At 41.9% G+C, this 8,545-nt stretch overlaps 1 non-coding gene across 1 annotated transcript; it reads left to right on the forward strand.

Annotated features, from left to right (window-relative positions):
* Positions 1 to 158: 158 nt before the first annotated feature.
* On the forward strand, positions 159 to 266 carry LOC139567426 (U6 spliceosomal RNA). The gene has a single exon (XR_011673405.1). It is a non-coding gene; the product is annotated as a U6 spliceosomal RNA (small nuclear RNA).
* The last annotated feature ends 8,279 nt before the right edge of the window (positions 267 to 8,545 follow it).

Consider the following 8,545-nt stretch of genomic DNA (forward strand, 5'->3'; position numbering starts at 1 on the left):
TTTTAGATAATACCCCAGAGCTCTGTGTGTGTATAGAGGTGTGCTAAATTGTTTTAAGCATATGTGAGTCTTATCAGGGTGTTTCCAGAGTATAACCGTCAATGAGACTGCTAATCTAGACTGGTCCTACAAATGATGTCTGTTAAGAGCGACTATTTGTGTTGGCTTCGGCAGCACATATACTAAAATTGTAATGATACAGAGAAGATTAGCATGGCCCCTTGCACAAAGATGACACGCAAAATCGTGAAGCGTTCCCAATTTTGTCCCGTCTCGGTGTAGTTTTGGCTTTTTTCAGACCTTATTAAACTTTGTTTACTGTGTTCATTGTGTGGTGGAGAAAGCAGGCACTTGTGTGGCTGTTCGCTACCTCTAGTGGTCATGTTGGGTAAGTGCAACAGGACTGCTGAACTAAACCCAAAGTCAGACAGCTGTGTCCCTATTGACAGGATATTGCTCACTAGTCGAGCTTGTGCCACCAGGAATTAGCTAATTCAAGGGGGGTATTTTCTACCAAGAATGAACATACTCGTCGACCCTGTATGGAATCCCGACACGGCTGCTGTATTTAGCCTTGAATCTTTTTTGTTTGCTTTTTCTTACCGTGAGAACCTGTTACTTTTTGTCAAGCCGCTCACCCTCGTCAGGATTCGAACTTGTAGAAGGGTTGTCTGAATGTGTTTAATGTGTTTAAGCCTAAACACCACAGGGGTTAAATCTTGTTTATGGGTGATTTTGAGACTATGGGCACGTCTATGTCTCGGGGTCAATTTTGTGGATTTGATTTAAAGTTTATATTCTTTAAATTCACACCACAATCACCCCAGACTTTTTTAACACCTCTCTATCAAGTATTTTTATCTACTTTTCAGATACATTTTATACCTACATTTCACTGTTTTGCCCTTGTCCATGACCCAGATTTGGGGCTTCTATGTTTTTCTATGAAAGAACATTTATATAATGTGTAATTGTTATCTACTAGAGAAAGAATCAATGAAATAAAATATACATTTTTATTTTGAGTATGCCCTTTATATTGTTTACCCAAAATGTACCTTTAGTTTGGTAGTGGTGTTATTTCAACCACTGAGGACAAATACCTAATTTAATTAAGTTTTCCAGAGAATGTTAATTTAGTTACCATGGAAACATATTGTGACACTGAAGCACATGGCTGCAGCGGACAGTTGAAGAAAAATCGAGGTAAATATTGCTTGTGTAGAGAATATTATTGTCAGTCATTTCCAAACAGGCTATAATTTCTTTAATTTGTTGTAGAAATGTTGAACAAATAGTGTATTTAGTATAAACTACATGCTAACTGTAATACTAGCCAAAGCATGCTAAGCAGCCTGTCATTTTTCTCCAGAAACTGTAGAAGTGTCATTTCCATCACCAACTTAACTGGCAGACATTACAGAACGTGGGGGAAATGACAAATCCATTTTCTTATTTTTAAAAAACGTTTTAACTTTAGGCTTATTTAAACATGTTTTAAATTAATTTAATCTAGAAAATGCTCCAAGGTACACAAGTCAAACTAAGTAGTCTTTGTTTTTAGAAAATGCCACTGAAAACAGCGCAGGTCATTTAGAGAAGAAGAAAAATGATCCTATACAATACCTAGAACATCTACAAAAAGACAGCGAGAGATACTGGAAGAGAAGTGAACTAGGCCCAGCTCTGAGTAGAAGTAGTTACTAAATACAAATTTTGGCCCAGTTTAGTTTCTACTAGCCTAGCAAAGACTTATGAGGGAAGTGAGGAGGGGGAAACCACACCAGTCACAGCCCCGCTACTCTACATAACCCCCAGCCTGCCCTACTGGTCGGTAAAAGGCAACTGTTAGAAGCTTTTAGATGGTACCTCAGAGAGCTCTCTTGCAAGAGCAAGAGAATGAACTGAAAAGGCGTGTGCGAGCAAGGAGGCCTACAAACCTGACTCAGTTACACCAGCTCTGTCAGGAGGAATAGGCCAAAATTCCCCCAACTGTTTGTGGAAGGCTACCCGAAACGTTTGACCCAAGTTAAACACATTTAAAGGCAATGCTACCAAATACTAATTGAGTATGTAAACTTCTGACCCACTGGGAATTTGATGAAAGAAATAAAAGCTGAAATAAATCATTCTCTCTACTATTATTCTGACATTTCACATTCTTAAAATGAAGTGGTGATCCTAACTGACCTGGGACAGGGAATTTTTACTAGGATTAAATGTCAGGTATTGTGAAGAACTCAGTTTAAAACTTCTTATGGCTGCAATCCCGTTAACTTCTCTGCACTACGGATCCCTTTAGCGGGATCATTTTCCTAAACAACCGCTGAATTGCAGGGCACAAAATATTACAAAAAATATTTATAATCATGCAATCACAAGTGAAATATATCAAAACACAGTTTAGCTTGTTGTTAATCCTATCGTGTCAGATTTTGAAAATATGCTTTGCAGCGAAAGCAATCCAAGCTTTTTCGAGTGTATCAATCAATGCTAGAACAGCTAGCCCCAAATTAGCATGGTCAGAAAAGCAATAAAATCATCGCTTACCTTTGATAATCTTCGGATGTTTGCACTCACGAGACTCCCAGTTACACAGTAAATGTTATTTTTGTTCGATAAATATTACTTTTATAACAAAAAAACGCCATTTGGGTTGCACGTTATGTTCAGAAAACCAAAGCCTCGTTCCGTTCAACGAAAATTCCAAAAAGTATCCGTAATGTTCGTAGAAACATGTCAAATGTTTTTTATAATCAATCCTCAGGTTGTAATAAAGCAGTATTTGTTCGACCGCAACTTGTGGGGTAGCTAGCTTTAGCTTGGTACCTAGCTAGCACCAATACAACCAGCCTGAAAACAATGACCAGTAGAAACTGCAGTCATTTTCATTATTCTTAACAATGACTTAGGAATCGTTGTAAGTATTAGCTAGGTTGCCACTTGTTGTTTGCCTATTGAAATTTAACTTCAGTTCATGAAAATAAATAGCTAGCCAGACACTTAACCCTGTTGCCCAAAGCTAACGTTATAAGCAGCCAGCTAGCTTCGGCTCGACCGGGTTATGTGTTGTGAAGCTAGCCACAATAAGGATTAGGCACAATAGTGGAATTTGCGGTTTGCCTTCAAAATAAAAGAATGTCATTGACAGTAATGCAAATGAATACAAATAGAACTATGCCATTTTTATTTTGAAGGCTAACCACAAAGTCCACTTGTGGCTAATCCTTATTGTGGCTAGCGTAACAGATAACTGTCTTATAAATTAGGGTTATTTTTAGATGACACCTAGCTATATAGTTAGCTAGCTAACTAAAGCTACTGAAACATTGTCGTTTTGCTATGTTTTTGGGGAAGAACATTGTTTGCATCCATGAGCTAGCTAGCTTTTATGACCAGCACTGTGGGTGCGTGAGACAACTTTACTAACATCATAACATACGTATCGATGAATCGTTGTGACATATGAAATACGAGTGATAGCGTAATCAATGTGTAATAACTACATAAATGTATGATCGCGTTAAATTGTGGCGTGCAGTCATATTCCGGTCCTGATTGGTCAGTGTTATTTGACGTGCATCTTTTACGACACGCAAAGACCCAAACGGCGTTCCATAGAAATCCTGGTTGAGAATGAAACGACTGAACAAATGAACAACGAAACAGCACAGCAAGTAAGTGAAATAGGTTTTGATTACGTTTTACTGGTACTGGGGACATGCGTAAATGCCAACAATAACTTTTTGGTCAGTGAAATGTGTTTGTGTAATTTTTATTTAACTAGAAAGTGAGTTAAGAATTTGTTCTTATTTACAATGACGGCCTACCCCGGACGATGCTGGCCCAATTGTGCGCCACCCTATGGGACTCCCAATCACAGCCGGATGTGCTACAGCCTGGAATCGAACCAGGGACTGTAATGACACCATTTGCCCTGAGATGCAGTGCCTTAGATCGCTGCGTCCATGTGTGTGTGTTAACTATTTAACTGTACTAGAATGCTTAAAAAGCTGCTAAAATGTATCAGGTATTTGGCGAGGAAAATATCAGATATCGGCCAAAAATGTCATATCGGTGCATCACTACCACACGTCAGAACTGTACCCGCAGCTCAAATGTAACTGTCTTTTTTATGGTTTTAATAGAAGGCGCTATGAATTGTGGGCCGGCTCTGGAATATGTGATAGTTGGCTTCTAAAAGAGTTGGACAAAGTGGGTTTGGTGTCAGTATGTAGAAGTTTGGTGTCAGTTTGATATCTTGACTGATGGCTGACTTGATGGCAATATAATATGTTGGCATTGTACATTTTATATTGCAAATGGACAGTGTACATTTCCAATATATTTGGAGGGATTTACCGTCACCAATTGGACAGACTGAAATCAACACCAACGAGCGATGGAGGACCATATCACTGCTAGGCCATCCCGAGTTCAACGAGCCAGACAATTGGGATTTCAGTAGTATATTAGAGCATGTCCAATTTCTTGATAGTAAATGCCCATTGTAATACATTGGAAATGTACAATTGTACACTGTCCATTTGCAATGTATTTAAATGAGGGATTTACATTGACCAAATGGACAGGCTAAAATCAACACCAACGAGCAATTGGACAGTGTAGTGTCCATTACACATATGCAATATTGTCCGACTTCCTATGATCATATATGGCAAATGGACATAACATCCTGATTTAGTACTTTCAATATTTATGTCATTTGGACATGGTTCACTGACTTTTGGGTTCGGAAGCCGACTTCCTATGATCATATGGCAAAGGGACAAAACGTAGGCCTGATGGACAAGCTCAATAAAATAAGACAAATGTCCAGACGGTTACTACATATGTATAATTGACCAAAAGAAGAAAAAAAAAAAAAAAATGAATGTAATTCACTCTTGAGACTTGACTGTGACCATTTCCCATATGAAATCTTACAGTGGAGCGTGCTATGGGATTTTTGGTTTATGACACTTTGCATTTGCAATGTTCCCCTTGTAATGTTTTTGCTGAACTGCCGTCCATTTGAGTGGTATTTGCGATTGTGTATATGGTTCGCCCAATGCCAATAAGTAACCATTCATTTAAGTCCATTTCATGGGAATCTTCCCTTACCTAAAAAAATACGGATTGTGATGACAATGACAAGGTGTGGTGGAAATGACAAAAAAATAAAAGTATGAAAACAATATTTTACTGCAAATATTTTAAATAGCCATTGTAAAACACGTAATTAGACAAAGATTCCTAAACACTGAAACGTTTTCAAGATGAGACCAATGTTTTGTCCTTGACTACTTAGGTTCTAGTTGTTGCATCTATGTTGAGGGAAGACTTGAGAGCTACACATTTTATGACCTGCTTTGTATAGTGAGTTTCCAAGGGAATCAAAGACTTTAGAAAGAAAGCTAAGTTCGTCCCAGACCAAGGCATCCAGCTCCATGTGCCTTTTGGTCACTGGATGGGGCTTGTGATGTACCATGTACCACATACCATGTGATGTAGTCTAATGCGTCTTCACAAGATCACTACTGCGGGAACGTCTTGCGTGATGCCAGGGTAAAACGTCCTGATCTTACTCCAACACACCACTTTCCAATCAATGCTTGACTTATATCTTCAATGGGCTGGACGGGACTGAGAGATGTGTTGGATTTTCCATCTTGGTCTGCCTCTTCTTCAACCAGTCAGCCTGTGGGCTGAAACAGCTGCAGTGATGTGGAAAAGAACAGAAGCAACTGAGTATCCTCCAAGTTCTCCTGGACTGTTGGTGACGATCTGAAAACACAGGAAATTCTAAAAGTTACTCGAAATATGTAATGATAGTCTAGTGATAATGTTGGTAAAGAAACGTCCTCGCACTGTCAACTAGCAAACTCAACATGTGTAAATATTTGTATGAACTTAAGATTCAACCGACAAAATGAACAAGTTCCACAGACATGTGTCTAACAGAAATGGAATAATGTGTCCCTGAACAAAGGGGGGGTAAATATCAAAAGTAACAGTCAGTATCTGGTGTGGCCACCAGCTGCATTAAGTACTGCAGTGCATCTCCTCATGGACTGCACCAGATTTGCCAGTTCTTGCTGTGAGATGTTACCCCACACTTCCACCAAGGCACCTACAAGTTCCCGGACATTTCTGGGTGGGAATGGCCTGAGCCCTCACCCTCAGATCCAATAGGTCTCAGACATGCTCATGTGATTGAGATCCGGGCTTTTCGCTGCCCGTGGCAGAACACTGACATTCCTGTCTTGCAGGAAATCGGCCATACTGCTCATTCTGTGCGTGGTGGCATTGTCATGCTGGAGGGTCATGTCAGGATGAGCCTGCAGGAAGGGTACTACATGAGGGAGGAGGATGTCTGCCTGTAACGCACAGCGTTGAGATTGCCTGCAATGACAACAAGCTCAGTCCGATGATGCTGTGACACACCGCCCCGGACCATGACGTACCCTCCACCTCCAAATCGATCCCGCTCCAGAGTACAGGCCTCAGTAACACTCATTCCTTCGACGATAAACATGAATCCTACCATCACCCCTGGTGAGACAAAACTGTGACTAGTCAGTGAAGAGCACTTTTTGCCAGTCCTGTCTGGTCCAGCGACGGTGGCTTTGTGCCCATAAGCGACGTTGTTGCCGGTGATGTCTGGAGAGGACATGCCTTACAACAGGCCTACAAGCCCTCAGTCCAGCCTCTCTCAGCCTATTGCAGACCACTGATGGAGGGATTGTGCGTTTCTGGGTTAACTCGGGCAGTTGTTGCCATCCTGTACCTGTCCCGCAGGTGTGATGTTCGGATGTACTGATCCTGTGCAGGTGTTACACGTGGTCTGCCACTGCGAGGATGATCAACGGTCTGTCCTGTCTCCCTGTAGCGCTGTCTTAGGCGTCTCACAGTACGGACATTGCAATTTATTGCTCTGACCACTTCTGCAGTCCTCATGCCTCCTTGCAGCATGCCGAAGGCACATTCACGAAGATGAGCAGGGACCCAGGGCATCTTTCTTTTGGTGTTTTTCCAGAGTCCGTAGAAAGGCCTCTTTAGTGTCCTAAATTTTCTGCTGGAGGTCATTTTGCAGGGCTCTGGCAGTGCTCCTCCTTGCACAAAGGCGGAGGTAGTGGTCCTGCTGCTGGGTTGTTGCCCTCCTACGGCCTCCTCCACGTCACCTGATGTACTGGCCCGTCTCCTGGTAGCGCCTCCATGCTCTGGATACTACGCTGACAGACACAGCAAACCTTCTTGCCACAGCTCGCATTGATGTGCCATCCTGGATGAGCTGCACTACCTGAGCCACTTGTGTGGGTTGTAGACTCCGTCTCATGCTACCACTAGAGTGAAAGCACCGCCAGCATTCAAAAGTGACCAAAACATCAGCCAGGAAGCATAGGAACTGAGAAGTGGTCTGTGGTCACCACCTGCAGAACCACTCCTTTATTGGGGGTGTCTTGCTAATTGCCTATAATTTCCACCTGTTGTCTGTTCCATTTGCACAACAGCATGTGAAATTTATTGTCAATCAGTGTTGCTTCCTAAGTGGACACTTTGATTTCACAGAAGTGTGATTGACTTGGAGTTACATTGTGTTGTTTAAGTGTTCCCTTTATTTTTTTGAGCAGTGTATATTAAAAAGCCTGCGTCCACAGAGACACACCAGCTCTACTGGTAGTACTGCTACTATCAGCTCTACTGGTAGTACTGCTACTATCAGCTCTACTGGTAGTACTGCTACTACCAGCTCTACTGGTAGCACTGCTACTACCAGCTCTACTGGTAGCACTGCTACTACCAGCTCTACTGGTAGCACTGCTACTACCAGCTCTACTGGTAGTACTGCTACTACCAGCTCTACTGATAGTACTGCTACTCCACCAGTACTACACCTGTCAACGACACAAGTTGTTCTGCTTCCACGAACACATCCAATGCTAACATCAGTCATTCTATATTTATTGTTAGCCCAGCTAGCATGAATGAATGCTGACAGTTGTGAATCTGATGCAGCCGAAGATGAATCTGATGCAGCCGAAGAGCTACTGCCCCCTTACCCGGGAAAGCACCGAACAACAGACAGGGACGTTGGACCATCGAAGAGGAGCAAATATGATGAGAACTACATTGATTTGGGAGTAGTGCCTTTCCTCAGCCACTGTGTTATTTCCAAAAGTACGATCTCACACCTCAACCTTCACTCTTGCGCAGACATTTAGAAACAAAACATGCTAATTCGAAAAATAAGCCACAGAAGTTTGAGCGAGAATTAAGACTACTTTCGAGTTGTAAAACATGTATAAAAGCAACAGATACCATTAATAAGAAGGGGCTAGAAGCGTCTTATATGTTGAGCTACCGAGTGGCTAGGACAGGCAAGCCCCATACTATGTGGAGGACTTCATTCTTCCTGCTGTCACAATGCTGGTGGAAAAGGCCCCCAAAAACCTATGCTGACAAAGCCTTCAAACACTTTCACGACGCATCAGTGACATGGCAGGAGATGTTTTGAAACAATTACTGCTTCGCGTCCAAGCCA

The sequence above is a fragment of the Salvelinus alpinus genome, unplaced genomic scaffold, assembly GCF_045679555.1.
Source record: "Salvelinus alpinus unplaced genomic scaffold, SLU_Salpinus.1 scaffold_531, whole genome shotgun sequence".
In the NCBI taxonomy this organism is placed as follows: domain Eukaryota; kingdom Metazoa; phylum Chordata; class Actinopteri; order Salmoniformes; family Salmonidae; genus Salvelinus; species Salvelinus alpinus.